The sequence below is a fragment of the Protopterus annectens genome, chromosome 6.part0, assembly GCF_019279795.1.
Source record: "Protopterus annectens isolate FY-2018-M chromosome 6.part0, PAN1.0, whole genome shotgun sequence".
Classification (NCBI taxonomy): domain Eukaryota; kingdom Metazoa; phylum Chordata; order Ceratodontiformes; family Protopteridae; genus Protopterus; species Protopterus annectens.
In genome coordinates, this window is record NC_056737.1 from 439,410,035 (window position 1) to 439,431,057 (window position 21,023).

Sequence of the window (21,023 nt, forward strand, 5' to 3'; positions counted from 1 at the left end):
TTGTTTATTAATGATATACATACCCAAATTCCTCAAGCCACCTGCATACAATATGCAGATGGCTCTACTTTAATTTGTTCAGCCAAGACCATAGCCTCTCTCCAGTCCCTCACTCAAACTGTATTCAACAGTGTTGAAAATTGGTTCATGCAACACTGCCTCCTCCTGAACCCCCAAAAAACAAAATTATTGCTCTTTGCTCCAACTCAAAAAATCACCTCAACTGTATTTCACAATAACCTCAAACAATGCAACTAACATAACCCCAGACACTACAACCTGTCTACTAGGAGTAACAATTGATAACAACCTTAGCTATGATGACCACATTAATTCTACAATAAAGTCTGTCAACAAAAAACTAGGCACCCTTTACAGAATCAAACCCTTCCTTACCCCCTCAGCCAGAATGACTATTGCCCAGACCCACCTTATCTGTACCCTGTTCTATGCTTCTGCGATATATACCAATCTATCTAAAAACAACCTTACCAAACTTTCCACCAGTTATAATAATATAGCCAAATTTGCCACTGGCACCCCATTTAGAACTCACCACTGTCTCAACCTCAAACAACTGGGATGGCTAGAACTGCAAAACCAACTACTTTGTCAACAACTTGTTATCACCCAAAAGATCATTTATCACCCTAATAATACCTCTATCCTCACTAATCTGATTACACCCTACAAAAATTTTGAAACACTATGCTCAGCTAAAAAGCTCCTTGTTTCCACTATTAAGTCAAAAAACAAAGCTGGGGACTCACTTTTCTCCAACACAGTAGGTAAAAACTGGAACCAGCTTCCTACTGAACTTTCTACCCTTGTTTCCACTTCCCTATTTAAAAAACATCTTAAAGAACATCTTAAATCTCACTGGCTTTGTCCATGCTCTAACCCTGACTGATATCTCATTCCCCTTCTTGCTCTCACTCTATACTTCTCTTCCATACTATTCTTTGATGCCTACTTTGTAATTTATAATCTCCTTCATACTACAAAACACACACACACACACACACACACACACGCACGCACGCACGCACGCACACACACACACACACACACACACACACACACACACACAATGACTGTGGCCCCTCACAGAGCATTTTATGTTAACTCGTAATCCACATCATACATACACTACAGAAATTTTATTACAGTTGGAACCAGTCACAATAATTTCCATGCTGGAGACCCTGCACACTTGTATTCCCACCACCACCTGTGCAAGTGATGATAACTGTGCCCTGCACTTTGAACTTTTGTCATTTGGATTATTTATGTTTGACATACATAATGGCCAGACTATGCATGGGTAAGCACAGTCTAGGTGTAGGTTTGTATACATTACTTTTGCTGTAATGTATGTACTTTAAAATGGCCCAAATCCATGAGCCAGCTGCTGCCTCATGACCAATGCCATGGTATACTCTGCGCCCACCTTTGTCTGCCATAGTTATCCCCTGCTGATTGGTCCTCTAGTGACTCCTCATCTAGTACACCCTCCACTTTCTGGTGTAGTGGGAGAAGTTCCTCTTCCATATTCCCTCTCAGCTGCAACTTCTTCCTTAATATTATGCTGTGTAACATTAAAAATACCAAGAATATCTTGGCACATGTTCCAGAATCATACTGCAGGACAACACCAGAGATATCTAGGCAGCAAAAGCATGTCTTCAGCAGCACAAAAACATGCTTTTCAATGACCTGAGCATGTTACAGGGCATACCTGCATCCACTGTCTACTGCAATCTGTGTATTCCTGACTAGTGTCATCAGCCATGGCTTCATGCATATCTGGCATCGCAAACCATTGCTACAAGTCAAATATATGACATATGTAGGAATCATGTGTACTGCCTGGGTGGTCTGCAATTTCATACGGTGTCATTGCAAACCACCTGGCAGTTGATAGAGTGATAACCTTTGCCATTCACATACTTTATTTTCAGCCCACCATGTGTTGCCTTTATTTCAAAGTGGGCACAGTCTATGGACCACAGCACATCAGGGAACTGAGCTATATAATAAAGGTCCCACATGATGTTTGCTCTCTCATCTGTGGTACAAGGAAACTGCATATACTCCCCCACAGGCTGTATAGTGGCATTGTGGATCTGGTGCAATATCCTTGAGTTAGATAACTGGGACACCCCATTGTGTCCCTTGATGGTCATTGAAAGGTCCCTGCAGCTAGTGTTCTGTAAACCACATCACCCTAGTGTTCAGTGGGATAGATAGTTTGTGACTCTTGTGGACATGCAGTTCAATGTCAGCCAGCTCCTGCATAGTGACCCTGTCCACACGGTAGAAGTGCAAAATGTCATTGTCATGAAAGCCATAAAATACTAAGAGCAGTCAGATGTTAGTTACGATGCCTAAGAGTGTCTACTGGAAGCCATTACAGACTGTTGCATGTACATATTTGCTAAATTTGCAGTTACCCCTGTTCTGATATTCTGCTGCTGTAACATTAGGATTTTTTGGTGGCCAAGATTATTGGTAGTGGATCTTCCAGTCAGACATTTTGTAAGTTTCTGAATCACATGACCTTATTGGCTGCACTCATTGGCATACACGGAGCCCCTCATTTTAATACTGCTGCCCATTACCATCTTGTTATACCACCATTGGCATGCATTACCAGCCAGTAGGTTGTTCAGCCTCCTGCTCTTGTCCATTGTGTCTACGAATTGCAGAAACTCTGCACATAGTTGCTTGTTATGCATGATTATCGACAGCAATGCAGCAAATATTTCTGAATTCTATTCATTCATTGTTAGTGCTCAAATGATGTTTTTCAAACAGCTGTTGTAATTTGTCATGTGGTTTTCCCCAAGTGATTATTTTCTGGAAATGTATACTTTGCATTCTATAAGGAAACAAAAAATATTTTTTGAGAATATCACATTTCTGGAATCCATATAAACAAAGATGTTAAATATTAAGTCTGGATAAGTTTGAAAAGTAGTGATTTGTTTACTGAAATAAACTACTGCCCAGACAGAAGAGCAGGTACTAATTCAGGGAAAAAATAGTCAAGTTGTTAAGATATTTTAACCAGGTACTCTCTTACACAACTTCTTGTACATTTCAGACTTAAACAAAAAGTAGCTGTTTAGTGCAATTGTTGTGCATTAGTATTTCTAATTGATTAGAGGAAAAGTAATTAGAACTAAACAATTTTATATGTGTTTGTGCCTTCGTACATGTCAGAGTGGGATGGGAGACTGTGTGTGTGTGTGAGAGAGAGAGAGAGAGAGAGAGAGAGACAGAGAGACAGAGAAAAAGGGATAGAGTGAGAAAGAGGATGACAGAGAGTGGGAGAAAGAGAAAACAAGGGCTATAGAACTGCAATTGCTACCTCTTCATTCTTAAATGTGGAAAGTGGAATTGAAAAATTGGCAGGGTCTTGCACATAAATGAACAACCACGTGCTTGCCCCTTACTGAAGTGAAATAAGCAGTTACTGCTTATTTGCTAGATTGTAAGATTACGTATGTGACATCTTTTCCATGTACCTTTGAATGTCTCTCATCATTACAGCAATTATTTAACTCACTCTGAACGCTCAACATTTTGGTTTGAATAAGATGGAAATTAAATTATTGAACAGTTTTCCTTGAAGTGGGCTTCAGTAAAGCAGCACTAATTGCAGTTGCTAAAGCAACTAAAATTTAATTATTATTTAGTATCATAAACAACATAATAAAAAGAAAAACAAAAATGACACATACAAGTGAGCAATAGATTCACCAGTATAAACTTGTTATTAGTAATTAGATTAGCCTAATATTGAAACACAAAACATGGTTTTGCATGAAGAAAAAACTAAATGGCAGTATGCTCACTTCAGCAATATTGTGCCACAACTCTGCATTTTGCAGTTGTCTGCCACAAGACGAGCAACATACTCTACCAAAAATACTTGAGAGCACAGTATTCTGCTTGTTCTTTTTGGGCATAATATTACATATTCTGCTCCCCCACACCACCCCAGCTACTGGATGACCTAATGCTGGATCCCAGTTAAATAAATGATGATTATACATATATGCATGTGTGTTTACAGAAAGTAAAAGAAGCTGTTAATGAACTAGTAAATGAAAGACCAAAATGGATTTTTCTGATTTAGGATGTATGCAGCCATGATGCAGAAGATCTGGGTACAATATGGTGGCACTGGCCTGTAAATTTGGATCCTATGAAGCTATACTTACATATTCTGTGACACTTATTGTCACTTAACTTTCTTGTGTTTGTATGCCACCCATGAAGAAGGGACCTAGGCTGAAAATTCAAATAAATAAACAAATAGGTAAATAAGTTTACTGACATAGAGAAATCTTGTATTATAATGGTATGACAAAATCATATCTTTTTTTCTGCGAAACAATTAAAAGTGTATTTTATTCTTAGGCACATTTTGCTCCAGCTGACCATTGGATCATAGGAGGTTACTAGGCTATTGGCCATGAGGCCCTTATAAGCCTAGCCAAGAGTTTAGCCCATATTTAGACAAGTCAGCACCCAGAGCCCCTGTCCAGCAGGAACACAGGTGGAATCCCAGGGCTGTATTTTCTGTTTCCCATCCAGTTATCCAGGCTGCACTTAAAAAGGTATAATGAGATACTCTGCTTGACATGGAGAGGGAGTCTATTCCATAGATGGGGGAGTCCCTGGAACACAAATATGTTCCACCAAGTCCTATTGATATCACAGACCACGTTGAGGTCACGTGTACGGGTTGCTCAAGTGGAGCTTGACTTGCGGATATGCAGCAGTCCCATCAAGGCAGGGTCTGAGATTGCTTTGTATGCCAGACAGAGGTCACCTCTGAGGACTCTGCATGAAATTGAGTAGAGGGATAGGGGTTTTAGCCTATCTGTGTAGGGTAGGTGTTTGAGGCCTTGGATTCCCCTGGTGAGGAACCTCTGTGGCCTCTCCAGCTGCTGCATGTGCTTTGCGAGGTACATGCTGAAGGGGGCATTGTACTCAGTAATTGGCCTTATAAGGGAAGATTACAGGGATGTTATGACCTCTTTGTCCCTGGATGAGCTACCCTTACTTATGAGGTGAGCCATGTAGAAAGCTTTCCATACAACGGAAGCAACATGGTGGTCAGGTTGCTATCAACCTGGGTGCCCAAATCCCTCACTACTGATTGTGTACTTAGGATGTTGTTATTAATGTGATAATATGTGGGGATTTCACTCTCTCCAAAGGAGATGATGATGCATTTTTTGGCATTCAGCTTGAGACCATGTTTCTGGCACCAGTCATTTGTCTGGGTGAAACCCTCTTGCAGGATGTCCACATCACTTGGGGAATTGATGACTGCGCCCAGCTTGCAGTCATCTACAAATGTGGTCAGCCATATCCCACTGGTTTTGGCCTGCACCTCAGAGAAGTATATCCTGAATAACAGAGCTCCCAAGACCGATCCATGGGGTACACCGCTCATTACGGGTCTACTGCTTGAGTTGGCTTCCCCTATTTTGATTAGGTGGGTTCTATCAGTGAGCCAGTTTGCTACCCATCTGGTAACATATGGATTGATGCCTCGTTGAGAGAGTTTATCTACTATGCCTGAGTGGGGAATAGTGTCAAAGGCTTTGGTCATCTTCCCCTTGTCCATGGCTTTGGTGACTGTCTAAAAGAAGCCACCCAGATTTAACAGACATGACCTCCCCTTGACAAAGCCAAATTGTGTGGGTTGAGTGTTTTGAGGTTGCCAATGTCCCTGTTAATGAGGTCCATGATACTCTGTTCTATTGGCTTGCAGATCAGGCTAGTTAGGCTGATGGGTCTATAATTTCCTGGATCGTTGGACACTCCACATTTGTGTAAAAGGATGACAGTGGCTGTCATCCACTCGGCTGGTACAAAGTCAGTTCTCAGGCTTTGGTTGAATAAGGTGCCTAATGGTGCTGCAAGTTCATGCCTGAGTTCATGTAGGATGCAGCCTGGGATGTTATCAGGTCCCATGGAGGCTATATTTTGTGCCATTGAGATGGCAGTGATGACCTGTTCCCTAGAGATAAGGGATGGGGGGCAGGTACTGGGGATGTCCTGATTTACAGAGGGTAGACGTTTTTGCGGAATCTGTCAGACAGTAGACTGGCTATATCTACAGCATTTGTGTAAGTGGTGTCCTTGACCACCAGTTCTGAACAGATCTGGGTGCTTCTTTTGAGACTGCAGACATATGTGAAGAAGACCTTATGATTGTTTCTAGTAGATGTGGCCAATTTGGATTCAAAGTTGGCTTTAGAGGATTTTGCTTGTTCAGGCTACGGAGAGATTGCTTCCAATATCTCCTGCTCCTTCTTGGTAATGGACAGCAATTTCTTTCCTTTTGGTATATAGTTTATTTATTGCAGATGTCCCCCAGACAGGTTTACTCTTCCTTGCGGAGGATGATTTTGTCCTGCCAGGTATTCCTGATTCCATGCATGTATATAAATGCTTGTATAATACTTTGGTGTAGACATTGGTGCCAGTTTCTACAGTCATGTTAAGGTTTTCTTTCAATATTCTATTTAAACTTTCTGGACAAAGAACAAGCAATCTAGTAGTGCATGCTGCTGTCAGTATGCATTCAGTACAAGGCTCTTAATACTTGTTTCAGGCCCCAGGAGTTTTCTAGTAAAATTGTTTCTGTTGCCAACTAATTTTACAAGCCTCTGAGAGCATAACTCTATATTGCTGCAAGATCTCTAATTGAATAGTACACTTACAAACATATCTTTATTATCTGATATAATTTCATTTTGACATACTGCAGTTTACTTTTATTTTTTTTTCATGCAAAACCATGTTTTGTGTTTTGATGCTATGCTACACCAATTAATAATAAGTTTATACGTGAATATTTGACAAATGTTTTTATGAAGTGGGCTGCTGCAGTGATGTTAACACTAATACTGATAAATATTAAATAAGTTATCTGATCAGTTTGTTATCACCTTATTTAAAAAAGATGGAGAGAAAATAGCAATTCATTTAGGTCTTTACAGGTACATGCCCTCATGTATTGGGTGGATGATTTCAGAAAATTATTTAATACAAAAACTCATGGGTGTGCTTTATTCTTTACACATCTGAAACAATAAACATCCCAGTATTCAAACACATTTTATGATGCAGACATTGATGTCATGAAATATAATTCATTTTATATTTTTGTTTGTTGGTTTGAACGATCTTCTGAGCACAGTCCATTTTCAATGGATGACCTGTGATAAAAGCAATACGATAATGTTTGGATTTATTGATGAGCACTGCATGCCTATGCATCACAATTTTATGAAGGGGTCTGGGTGGGGGGGATTACTGCATGAAGACCCCATAACTAATGAAACATGCACTAGATAGTGAGTAGTGGTTTTAGTCTCAGCAAAGGTCTGCATAATAAACTGAAGTGTAGTGCTAACAGAACAAGGCATGTTAGCCAGCATCACATCTGGAGGAATGCTATGACAGGTAATGCTATCATTAAGATGGATATACCACAACAAAGGCAGGCAAGCATGGCTGAGTTAGTGAATGCTCACTTCAGCAGTATAATGCATCTTCCACTTGTCTGGCAGAAAAAAAGCAGCGTAACAGCCATCAGGTAGACCATTCTGGGGCTACAAACAAAAGTATGGTGTAATTGTTGTATATCATATAATGTTAAATAAAATAAAAGATCAATACACAGGAGGTTCAGGTTCAAAAGTTTACTAGTGTATACCAGGAGGCAAAAAACGTACAAGTACAGAATTTTGTCTGACATGAAACAGGAAGTACACAATTTTTATAATTACTTACATTCAAGTTGTGCCCACCTTACTGACATGGTCAGTCACAGGGCATCTACATAACTTTAGCTTACAGTATTCTATTCATAAAATAATGCTGATGCTGTATATTTAAAAAAAGTTTTCCTCTGGTAACAATATGACCTTGCTCACCACCTGGTCAGACATAATGTCTTTCTATAAAGTTACTTCTTCAAGGTTCCAGGCTAGTTCAAATACAATAGCAGATTCAGTATTTTAATACACTTCTTTGTTCCCCTGTAACACTTTCCCAACAGCTGCATGTTATCTAGTAACACAAACACAAGGCCAATCGTCCCAGCAGGAAAGAGCAGAAGATTTTCATTATTTCACATATTTAATTTCCTGACCCAGCAGATAATCGCTTGTGAAAAGCTTAAACATTAGAACTTGCTGAGCTAGCAACTGCCAGGGTCAGAGGCCAACTTGCAACAATGCACACTGCAGTTTCAAAAACTTCTTGCAATTACATATAAATTCATTCTTTTTGTCAGCTCATTAATAGACCAATAACGAACGAAAACGAAGCAATGTACACCAAAGCAAAACTTCCACTATTAGAATAACCAGACCGTTGGAAGAACGATGAATTGGAAAAGACTTTATTGCTCTTGTCTTGTAAAAAACAACATTAAAAACTTCGCTATTCAGCGAAAATCTTTCATTTATATCAGAAAAAACAGTTGAAATCAAGCACTTTCACTTGGTCTCAATACCAAGCTTTATCAAGATAAAATGTGTGCTAAATAGGGCTATTATTATAGGGCTCACCTACCACCATGTGAAAACAGGTAATAATTAGGCTTTAAAGCTATACATTCATTAGCTGACCTAACTACACTTCATTTGAAACATTATACCATTACTATGTATTACATTAATGTTCATATAAATAAAATATAGAGAGTAGAACAAAAATTGTTACAATATTTTTTGATATTAACCTTATTAAAATATTAAAATAGTTGATTCATATTCTTATATCCTATAATGAAATTCAGTTCACTTTATATCTTTCACCCTAATACTTGGTTATATACCACAAGTATCTACTTCATCAAATGTATACATAAATATATAAATATATAAAAAATATATTAAAAAAAATATATAGATATTTTAATATATAAATATATAAATAAATAAATAAACAAATATTTCTAAAAATATTCTAAAAATGTTTTTTTAAAAATGTTTTTTAAAAATGCTCCATGAAATACTTGTTAAAAACCAATATATTATTGCAAAAAATAGCGTATTATCTTATATTATATTACATTAATGTATATATATAAATGGCATACTAAAACCAAGATCAGATGATTAACAATTTCTATACACAATACATCCACTTACTTATATAATTACAACCTAGCCATTCTTAATTTAAGAACAATTTTATGTTTATATTGTCATTCAAACCTGGACTAGTAGCAGCATCTAATTTAAGCTGCCACAAGAGTTCCTTATATTCTAAATGTGTTTCCCAATCACCCCCTTATTAATAGAATAAAATGCATTACATACTACTTTGCTTTTGAACTAGCACTTCACATATATTCAAATACATATTTCTCTAACATTTTCCCTCCTATTAATACTTTTTATTCTATTTTGAAGTATGCACAATGTCATTTTGTCTCCTAACCTCTTCCCCTAAGGATTTTCAGCTAGGTGAGTCATTTGATCTATACTTCAGAAAAAGTTTCATCTGAGATTAATTTTTCAATCTCAATATCTTGGTACAAAGTTTCAGTAACAGATACATCAATAAAATCTTTGATTAATCTTTTTATGCAGGGAATTCCACAACAAACACATGCTCCTAATAGGAGTAAACCCACACAAATAGCAATCAGAATATTCATTAGGATGGAACCCCACCCCCCAAATAAATTCTGGAAGAAGTCCATCAGTGGGTTTGGGCCTGGTTCAGTCATGGCCGATACCTGCTGAATTACCTCCAGGTGGTTATTAATTTCGTGCCTGTTATCCGGAATGAACGCACAGCATTCTTCTTTGATAAATGCGCACGTACCTCCCCTCACCACAAGGGTGAAGTCAAGAGCCATTCGATTTTGTAGCACAACAGTACTCATTGCATTCAGTTCATCAGTCACCAGTTCTAGGGCAGAGAAAGTTGCATTACTCATTACTTCGAGAAGTTTTGACAGCTTCCTCAACTCCCAGATTGATTTGACCGCTCCATATGCTGGGAGTATTCCTGCCCAAGATATAACACTGTCACTCAAGTCCATATGAGTCAATTTGTTTTTGTCCTTTACGGTATTATGGTCTTTCCAGCCAGCTTTGATCCGTCCTACTGGATTTACAGGTTTCTCAACTGAACCTTCAGGTTTTCGGGCTGCTTCTCTCATGTTTCGTATCTTACCCAAAGGTAATTCTGCAGTATGTCTTATGGCCGGAACCAGATAACCCAAAAAACAACAGCTGGACCAATTCTCAGGTAGCCATTTGTATGCTTTTTTCCCACAAATAAAATAACAATTTTCTACTTTAGTACTAATACGTGCCAGCCCTGCATGAAACATTTTCTTATCTATGATAGATAACTGTTTAATTAAAACAGGATTTTGTCGTATTTCATCCAATGTTGTTTTCATTGAACTCAGATATGAATCATAGTTGGTATTACAGACAGTATCCTCATTCCTAACTTTAATGTAACATTTATAAGTAATGGTTATATTACAATTGCTCCACCCTACCTGGAGAGTGTCATTTTTATAAAAACATACAATTCCCTTTTGTGTGACAGGTAAAAACAAAGCTATTTTGTCCTGTGATCTCACAGTCCCTGTGTCAAAAAGCAAATTTTCCCAAGTCTCATTTATCCCCAGAGGGACAGCGGACATTAACAGTCCTCCATATGTTGTTGGTATAGCTGTACAAACCCAGCAATTTGAAATGTTCATAGTCTCTGCATATACACGCTTTATGGCTAGGTATGTGTTAAAATTTGGATGCCAGTCTATAGATGATTCATCACGTCTTCCCACTTTTACTTGTGTGGTTGAGTGTAGGAAAAACCACAACAAGAGGAAAATTGTCACAATTATAGTTAATAAATGCATACTCAACAAAATAATTATGCAACATCTCTGGGGTTGATCTGCATTTCTATTCGCTTTACTCTTGGCCATTTTGCCCTTGTTGTATATCAGTCACATAGTTTTTATCAAGTTGAAAGTTCTTTACCGGTTTGCAGTGTGTCAAATGGACCCAGGACGTCCTCTCAGCCACTTTGACTGCAGTAGGTGTTGCCAACAGTACCTGGTACGGTCCTTCCCACTTTGGACTCGCCCAATTCTTCCTCTTCGTCACTTTTAACCACACCCAAGTTCCCGGAGCCAGAACTGCTTCCACTGGTCTGGTCTGTTCTTTATCTGAAAAAGAGTTAAACTGCAAAACAGATTTATTTGTTAACAGTTTCCTCATTATAACTAGCTAATGAACTGTCAGCCTCTTGCTCTGCAGGCATGAGAGCTTTCCACTGAGGCACATAATATGCTCTCCCAAAAACCATTTCGAAGGGAGTCAAACCCTTCACATTTGGAACCATTCTCATACTCAGCAGCGCTAAAGGCAAACAGTATATCCAATTCTTCTGGGTCTCACTAACTAGCTTCCTAAGCTTGTTCTTAAGGATCCCATTGTACCTTTCCACCAGTCCTGCACACTGTAGGTGGTAGGCACAATGATTTTTTAAGGAGATTCCGAAAAATCTTCCAAGTTGCTGGATTGTCTGGTTAACAAAATGTGTGCCATTGTCACTATAAATCCTTTCCGGTATGCCAAACCTAGGGATTACTTCTTTTATCAGGGCTTTCGCCACTGTTGCTGCATCCGGATTTTTGGTTGGAAAAGCTTCTACCCATTTAGAAAATATATCTACAATGACTAGGCAATATTTTTTCCCTTCCCATTTGTCCAACTCTATGAAATCCATACAAATAGTATGGAATGGATACGGTGGTACAGGAAAACTTCCTTGTTTAGGTTTAAATGCCCCTTGTGCATGGTGCTTGTTACAAGTATGACAAGCTGCACAACATTTTTTTGTATAATTTGTGAATCTGTATGTTTGGAATATTCGGTTTACTAACTGTACCATCCCCCCTGTTGAGACATGGCACTGCCCATGGCTCAACAAAGCTGCATATCTAAATAAATTAGACAGCAATATCGTTTTTTTCTCTTTGGAAATGTACAGTCCATTTTCGAGAATTGTGCCTTGTTTTTCCCATTTTTGTTTTTCTGCTTTTGTAGTAAGCGTCTGCATTGTTTTCAACATGTCTAAATCTAAAATCTCAGAGGGTTGTAATTCCTCATTCAAAAGTAAAGTTTCTGAGTTTGAGGCCGCTTGCTTTGCAGTTGCATCAGCTCTCGCATTGCCTTTCGAAATCCTATCCTGTTGTTTTGTATGAGCTACACATTTGCAAATAGCTACTTTAGTAGGCAACTGGATAGATTCTAATAATTCCAAAATAAATTGCGCATGATTAATTGGTTTTCCACTAGATGTTATCATCCCCCTATTTTTCCATTGTTGCGCAAATACATGTACTGTAGAGAAAGCATACTGACTGTCAGTATATATGTTTACACATTTGTCTTTTGCTAAAGTACATGCTCGTGTTAAAGCTATCAATTCTGCTGCTTGTGCAGACAAGTTATGTGGTAAAGGTTGGGCTTCTAAAATTTCAGTGTCTGTAACTACTGCATACCCCACTAGATTCTTCCCTGTAGGGCCCCTTCTGCATGAGCCGTCCACGTAATATGTCACCACGGCATCATCCAAGGGCATATCTGTGAGATCTTGTCTAGGCAAGGTTAACTGTTCAATTTCCTGCAGGCAGCTGTGTGGTGTGCCATCTGCAGGAGTTGGGAGTAATGTTGATGGATTTAATGCTGTACATCGTTCAATTGTCATATGAGGTTGGCTCAGCAGTATAGTCATACATGAAAGATGTCTAGCAGGAGAGAGATATGCTACTTTTTCTTGCAGTAAAATTATCGCGACTGCATGAGGCACTCTCAATGTGAGAGGGTGGAATAATACCACTGAGGCCGAGGCCTGTACTGCCATTGCAGCTGCAAACACTGCTTGTACACAGTGAGGCAAAGATCGCGCCACTGGGTCTAACTGTGATGAATAATAGGCTATGGGGTGTTGCTTATCCCCATGTTGTTGCGTCAGCACTGACGTCATATATCCTTGCTTACAATCTATGGTCTGAAAGAACCGTTTATGATAATTTGGGAGTCCTAAAACTAATGAAGAAGCTATCAACTGCTTCAATCTGCAGAAAGCCATTTCTGTTTCGGGTGTCCATTGTAATAAATCTTGTGCTGCCATTGGTGTTTTATATATCAAGTCAGTCAGTGGAGCAAACTCCAAAGCATAGTTTGGTATCCAACTCCGACAAAAATTAGTTGTCCCCAAGAAGGACATAATTTCTTTCTTGGTTGCTGGTTTGGGTGCTTGTAAAATTGCTGTATTTCTATCCTCGTCTAATATACTACCTTCATTGGATATTACATATCCTAGGTATCTAACTTGCTTTTTCCAGAGTTGTAACTTACTTTTGTTCACTTTGTGTCCTTGTGTTGCTAAGAATTTCAATAGCACTACAGTATCTTCCCTGCATTGCTGCTGGGTGGGGGCTGCTAGCAAAATGTCATCTACGTAAAGTAAAATTTGACTACCTTCTGGTGGGGTAAACCCTGCCAGGTTGCTATCCATTTCTTGTGCAAATATTGTTGGGCTCTCACAATATCCCTGTGGTAGTCGAGTATAGGTATACCTTTTACCCTGAAATGTAAATGCAAACCAGTACTGACTATCAGGATGTATAGGTATTGAAAAGAAAGCATTACTGATATCTACCACAGAGAAATATTTCTGTTGGGGCTTTAAGTCATTTAACAAAGTATATGGGTCTGGCACCATGGGTGCTCTGGGTATCACTGCATTGTTTACAGCTTGTAAATCTTGAACCATCTGCCATTCCCCGTTTGCTTTTTTAACAGGAAATAGGGGTGTATTACATGGTGAATCAGGAGATTCTACCAGTACTCCTTCCCTGAGTAATGCTGCTATTATAGGCTTGATTCCTATTTCTGCATCTTTCCTCAAAGGGTATTGTCTTTTCTGTGGCCTAAATGCTGAGTTTGATGTAATTGTAACCGGTCCTGCTGTTCGAATAAGTCCTACGTCTGACTTGCCTGTTGACCAAAGAGTCGTTGGTATCTCACATAAGGCTTTCTCTTCTTCTTCTAATAAAAATGCTAATCAGCTGTCCTTGCTAGATTGCAAGTGTACAGCCGGGTGCGTCTGCGTCAACCAATTCAACTTTTGTTTCTGTATCCCCTGTTCTGACAATTCTAAGTCAGTCTGTTTTTCCCATCTTGTTACCTTCTCTCCTAAGTCTGCCCATTTTACGTTTTTGTTCTTTGTCAAGCTGACATGTGGCAATCGATTTGATCTATATAATGCAAGGAATTCTTGAGGTAATGAACAGCTAACCACACTGTTTCCCTCAGTATCCCAATACAAAGTACGTAATACTAATCTAGTTGCACGATTTTTGAACAATTCTTGCTCATATTCTCTATCAGGTCCTGGCGTATTACAGTAGTATAGAGTACAGTGTAACAAATGCTGTCGATCAGTGTCAAGGGAGGGGGCTTTACTGATGGCTAAGTTCATCAGTTCCTCGGTTACTGCCCCTGGACCAGTTGTAACTAGGTCCTGGCTGTACCAATAAAAAGTTTCACCCTCTGATCGCACCACAAAAGTGTCCATTTGTCTCTGTGCCTCCATGCCCTGCACAGTTGGAACTACTGCTATGCCAAATATCTGCATAAGGTCCCTACCCAATAGGTTCACTGGACACTTTGCAGAAACAACAATCTTACTTCTTTGAGTCATACCTGAAACAGGGTCAGTTATTGCTATATCATGGGAGAGTGGTTCCCGGTATAGCTGTCCATTTGCAGCTTTCACTAATATATAATCAGGTGATTCAGAATGTTCTGGTAACTTGGAGGGGTGTATCAGGGTCCGTGATGCTCCTGAGTCACACAGGAATTTGACTTCCCTTCCCCCCACCAGAAGTGTAATTTCCGGTTTTGTGTCTGCTAAGTAGAGCTCTAGGCTCAATAATGCTAAATCCAAAATTTCACTTTCTTCATCCTCCATATCTATTTGCACTTCCTCTATTCCTTCTATCACATTTACATTTGTCCTCTGTTTATTGACTTCTCCTGATGATTTCTGACTTTTGCATGATGTATCTTCACTATCATATAGTCAGTCCTCATCTCCCTTGTCTTCTGTGATTATCTTCTTATTCTGTTTACAATCCCTCGCTAGATGCCCCTTCTTCCCGCACTTAAAGCATTCACCTCTCTTTTTTCTTTCTTCAAAAATCTTCTGACCGTTTGTCAGACTGTTTATTTCCCTGGGCATTTTTCTTTCCCTTTTTGCCTGACTGTAACACAAATACTTCAGCTCCGTCTTCAGCAGTGAAGACTTGCGCCTTCTTTTTCTTCTTGCTATTAAAATGTCTTTCAGCATGCCTAGCATATTCAGGTAAGGCTTGTAGCCTACTTGTTCGATGATCTATCATATGCTTCGTGATGAAGCTACTGATAGGTGCAATGCAACCTTTTAAAAATGCATTTTTCAATTGTTGTTCATACGGGGAATCATTCACTTGATTTTCAGGAACTGTCATACTGCTATGGTTATTAAAGCATTCCAATAATCTAGCATAGTACCCATCTACCATCTCATTTTCCTGCTGTATGCATTGGTTAATGCAAGTCCAGTCTGCTCTAGGTTTCCATTTCTCAGAGATTCGGTCTGTAAGACCTTTCACTCTATTGTCTAGTTCTGCATCACTATGTGGGAGTGGTTTAAACTCTGCATTACGAGGATTCCAGGTGCCACAAATCATGTGCCAATCTGGACCTATAATTTGTCTGACTACTTTTTCTACTTCTTCCCCATTCAAGTGGTAACTCAACCTCATGCCTTGCAAATCTTCTAAAAATTTCATAAAATTAACTTTCGGATGGGGAATTCCCTCAGTAGCTTTCTGGATATCCTCCGGTGTCCATGGCCTGTACACTAAGAGAGTTGGGTCCTGCCCTGCCTGTCCTGCCTGAGGTTTTGGGACCTCTATAAGCGGACACATTTCTTCCTCATTCTCATCCTGTAGGTTTCTCTCTATTTGATAAAATTCTGCATCCCCATGTATTTTACGTGTTTGGGACCTAGTTTCAATAGTATCTCTAACAAATGGTTGTGGTCTCACTGAGACCTCAGGATAATGCGGAGGCAGACCAGCCTGTCCACCTGTTTCATATCCTGAAAAAGGCAACGGAGGGGGCAGGGGAGGAGGAGCCATTGCTATTACTATGTTATTATCTTCTTTATCTAAAAATAATGCTTTTGAATTTTTAGTCTTCTGTTCCCTACGGTTTGCTTCCTCAATCCACCTGTGTGCCTGAGGAATGCCTAATTGGCATTGCTTTTTTGCCTGACCTTCGGCATCAGATTTAAGTTGCTTAAGGAGTTTAACCAGTGAAGTTTTATCTAATTTACCATCAAATTCTTATTTGTTAACCCATTTCGTATAATACCTAACATTATCAGAACGTTGTGATTGCATATATTTTGCGTCTTCGGTTAGGGGCGGATCTCGCGATGTTTTAGTGCACTGATTTCCCATGTTAAAAGAAAATGTTACGTAACCTTTCTTATCACATGTTACCAAAATTTCAGTTCTTTTCACAATTTATCTAGAATAACTGCCTACCTTATTCTGTTACCCTGATCTATGACCAAATACACAGTAGTTCCTCTTGTCCCTGATCTGCATAACAAATCTTGACAACAATATTTACTGTAACCTAGTCCCTGATCTAAAACAGAAAAAAGGCAAAAGTCTTCCTACCTGAGCCTCCGGTATTGAGCCATCTAGGATCCGCTCTTCGGCCACAGATCAGAAAGTGGCCAGCCTCTTTAAACGACAATTCAGTTGGAGGTCTTTTCACCCAAGAAGAACCATTTTGGTAACTTCTCCTGCACAGTATTCGACCACCGGTAGACTCTGATCTGCACCTGTCTGAGGGATTTCTGGCTAAGAAGGACCAAACTGTTAAATAAAATAAAAGATCAATACACAGGAGGTTCAGGTTCAAAAGTTTACTAGTGTACACCAGGAGGCATAAAACGTACAAGTACAGAATTTTGTCTGACATGAAACAGGAAGTACACAATTTTTATAGTTACTTACATTCAAGTTGTGCCCACTTTACTGACGTGGTCAGTCACAGGGCATCTACATCACTTTAGCTTACAGTATTCTATTCATAAAATAATGCTGATGCTGTATATTTAAAAAAAGTTTTCCTCTGGTAACAATATGGCCTTGCTCACCACCTGAAAACACAACACCTCCACTCCTTCAAAGCACCAAAATCGCTAGATATACAAAACAGGAACACAATCACTGTAGGTTTGAAAAGTTCTTTTAATTCTGGTACCTCGGCCTTCGCCTTCTCCTGGATTCCATGAAGGCCGAGGTACCAGAGGTACCAGAATTAAAAGAACTTTTCAAACCTACAGTGATTGTGTTCCTGTTTTGTATATCTAGCGATCTTGCTCACCACCTGGTCAGACATAATGTCTTTCTGTAAAGTTACTTCTTCAAGGTTCCAGGCTAGTTCAAATACAATAGCAGATTCAGTCTTTTAATACACTTCTTTGTTCCCCTGTAACACTTTCCCAACAGCTGCGTGTTATCTAGTAACACATACACAAGGCCAATCGTCCCAGCAGGAAAGAGCAGAAGATTTTCATTATTTCACATATTTAATTTCCTGACCCAGCAGATAATCACTTGCGAAAAGCATAAACATTAGAACTTGCTGAGCTAGCAGCTGCCAGGGTCAGAGGCCAACTTGCAACAAGGCACACTGCAGTTTCAAAAACTTCTTGCAATTAGATATGAATTCATTCTTTTTGTCATATCATTAATAGAATAAAATGCATTACATACTACTTTGCTTTTAAACTTGCACTTCACATATATTCAAATACATATTTCTCTAACATATAAGTAGGGAGAAAATGGGGTAGCTAAGAAAGTAGGAAGGGGCAATTATATTTTTAGTGTACAAGTCATTTTTTCTAATATAGAGAAACAATGTATATGGAGATGTTGAATATAGTGAGGGAAGGTTAAGTATGGGATACAGGGAGAAGGGCAGGTAACAGGAGCAAACAGACACACACACACAAAACACAGATTCAGACAGGAGTAGGTGACACACAAGAGACTAAGAGGGAAGTAGATGGACAGACATACAGAGGATGAAGAGTGATGCAAAGGATGATTAAACAATGAAGACGGACTGAGGATAACATATAAGGGAGAGAAAACAACAGGCTAGGAATATGGTAGGGTAGAGTCTTGGCATGATGATATGGCAGACCAGCTCAGAGGGCAACAAAGTCAGGAATATTTTGCCTGGGTAGCTGATATTAAGGACTGGCTGATCATCTAGTGGCTTGATGGGTTGGGCTTGACAGTCGTGTGACTCAAAGAACCATAATGCAATGCATTTTGTGTTGCTGAGGCAGGCATTTAGCTGCAACTATACCTTGGTTGCAACCAGCCTCCATATCTGACATGGTAGACTAGGTCAGAATCTTACATGCTACTCTCAGAAGAAAAGCCCCTCCCCCCCAGTAGTTGCCTCTGATAGCACCATTAATCCCCTAGAGGTGACATTCAGTAAGGAAACCATTATCTACTTGCTGACAGACAGCTGTTGTGGTAACAGGTGACTCTGGGACATATTTTTATTTTATTTTTCATTTTATATTTGTTTACTGGGATGGTAAACTAATCAAAACTGACTATTTTCAAGTACTGTTGGGTAAAATAATTTACAAAGAAGAAAAGAAAAGAAAAGAGAGGCAGTAAGCTTTGTATATTAAAACAGTACACAAAGTAACAATATATAACAAAAACTGTACAATAATAATTAATAGATGTAGCATCAATTATGAGAGAAATGCATATTTAAAATTCACCTGATTACATTTTAGGTTTACATCATTGTGGAAATGCTTTGAGGTAATGGGAGTCAGGGCAGGGGATGGTGGAGGCATTAAGAGGTGTTACTTGTTGAAGAGAGTAAGGCTAGGTGTTGAGAGGCTCTTATGTTATGTGGCTGGTGTGGGTCAAGTGCAGTTAGATTTGATGTAGAGAATTTTTTAAGTCCAGATCTTTTTTAAGAATTTTTAATTAATTTAATATATTTACAATATATGCCCAGAAAGGGAGAAATTCAACATGACATAGTGTTATACAATGTTAGGAATACACTGAATCATCAAGGTAATCTTATAAAATTAATACAGTAAGAGTCTTAGTATTTCAATAGTGCCATTTCAAAGGTATCCCAAACACTAAAAGTTTGTTTGTGTCTTTTGGATTTTCCCAGTTAGGGGTCACCACAGCGGAACTCCGGTCCACTAATGATTGGCAGTAGATTTTTACGTGCTGGCTTGCCAGGCCTAACGCACAACCTTCAATGAAGGAACACCCATTCATGCATGTCGCAACACAGAAGACGATCTGACTGAGAATCGAACGGGCAACGTCTAACTGTGAGGTGACAACGCTACTGCTAAGACTTTTATCCCAAACACTAAAAGTCTCAGTATGATTTATAGGTCTTATTCTGATTGCTTCTTTTTCAGTTTTGCATAGTACTGCTGTTAAATTTAAAAATTCTTTGAACATAGGAAATTAATTCAATTTCCAGTTTTTAGGAATAACTTTTCAGGTTACTACCTGGAGACTCCAGAACATTTTTCATTGTTTGTGTTTTACAGATAAAGGAAGTGGAACATTCATTAATATTATTGATCTAGTTAAGGAACAATTATCAGACCAAAACCCATTAAAAAGCATACATACTGTATCTTCCCAATATACATTTAATTTTTCACAATCCATAAACATGTGTGTCCAATCATCTTTTACATCTTTACAATGTTCCACAGCATCAAAATTATTATTATTATTATTTATAATTAACATATATAACTCGGACAAGCTTCCTTTGTCAATTTACCTTCAATGATAGCATTCATATACAGTATTCATATAATGGCGGAATAGTGTTCTGTTCCTCTTCACTCATCTTATCTACAAATTCATTTAATTTCTTACTGATAGATAATATTAACTGGTTAACAGATTCATCTAACTTATAATCTTTTATTAAGTATTCTGGCGACTTAGCTTTTCCTTTTCAAAGGAATCAAACAGTAATACATCTTTTTCAGTAAATTTATTTTAACATTGTTCTGAGTTTCTTTAAATCTATAGGTGTGTGCAATGGGGAAGCAAAAAAAATCTATTTTGATATTAATGGAGTTTTAAAAACATATTTCTTAACTGTTTTAAGAATTGATTTCATATATGCAGAGTCTTAAGAATGAAGTGAATTTCCTTCCTAGGTAATTTTATTAACCAGATAAAAGGAATGTTAAATATTTCTAATTTATCATAATTGATAAACTTATAAGCATTTAGTAAAATCTGCTCCTGAATGGTTTTCCATTCACTAGTGTAAGTTGAGCCTATCCAGAGTATAACAAAGCTAAAATTTGCAGCAATAGAATAAGCTTATACATCAAGCTAATACCACTATATTCGTATAATTTTATATGATTTCTATAAGCAATGTTCGGCATTTAGGATACCATAAGAAATGAGTTAACACTTTTGCCATTTTTTTTTCAGGTATTAAAGCTATTGAAAGCAATATATATATATATATATATAAGTTTGCATAATATAACCATTTTGATAAGAACTAACCTATCCTCGAAAGTAAAAAAAAGATTAATTCCATTTTTAATAAGAAGTAACACTTCTTCAGTTATTTTTTCAAAAGTATTAATAATCTTACTCACATCTTGGTAGATTTTTATTCATAAATATTTTAGTTTTTTTCCTTCACAATTATATTTATAATATCATTATCTTTAAATATACTATCTCGTAATTGATTTAACACTAAAGTTTTAATTTTATTATTATTAAATTTCAACAGTGATACTTCTTGAAACTT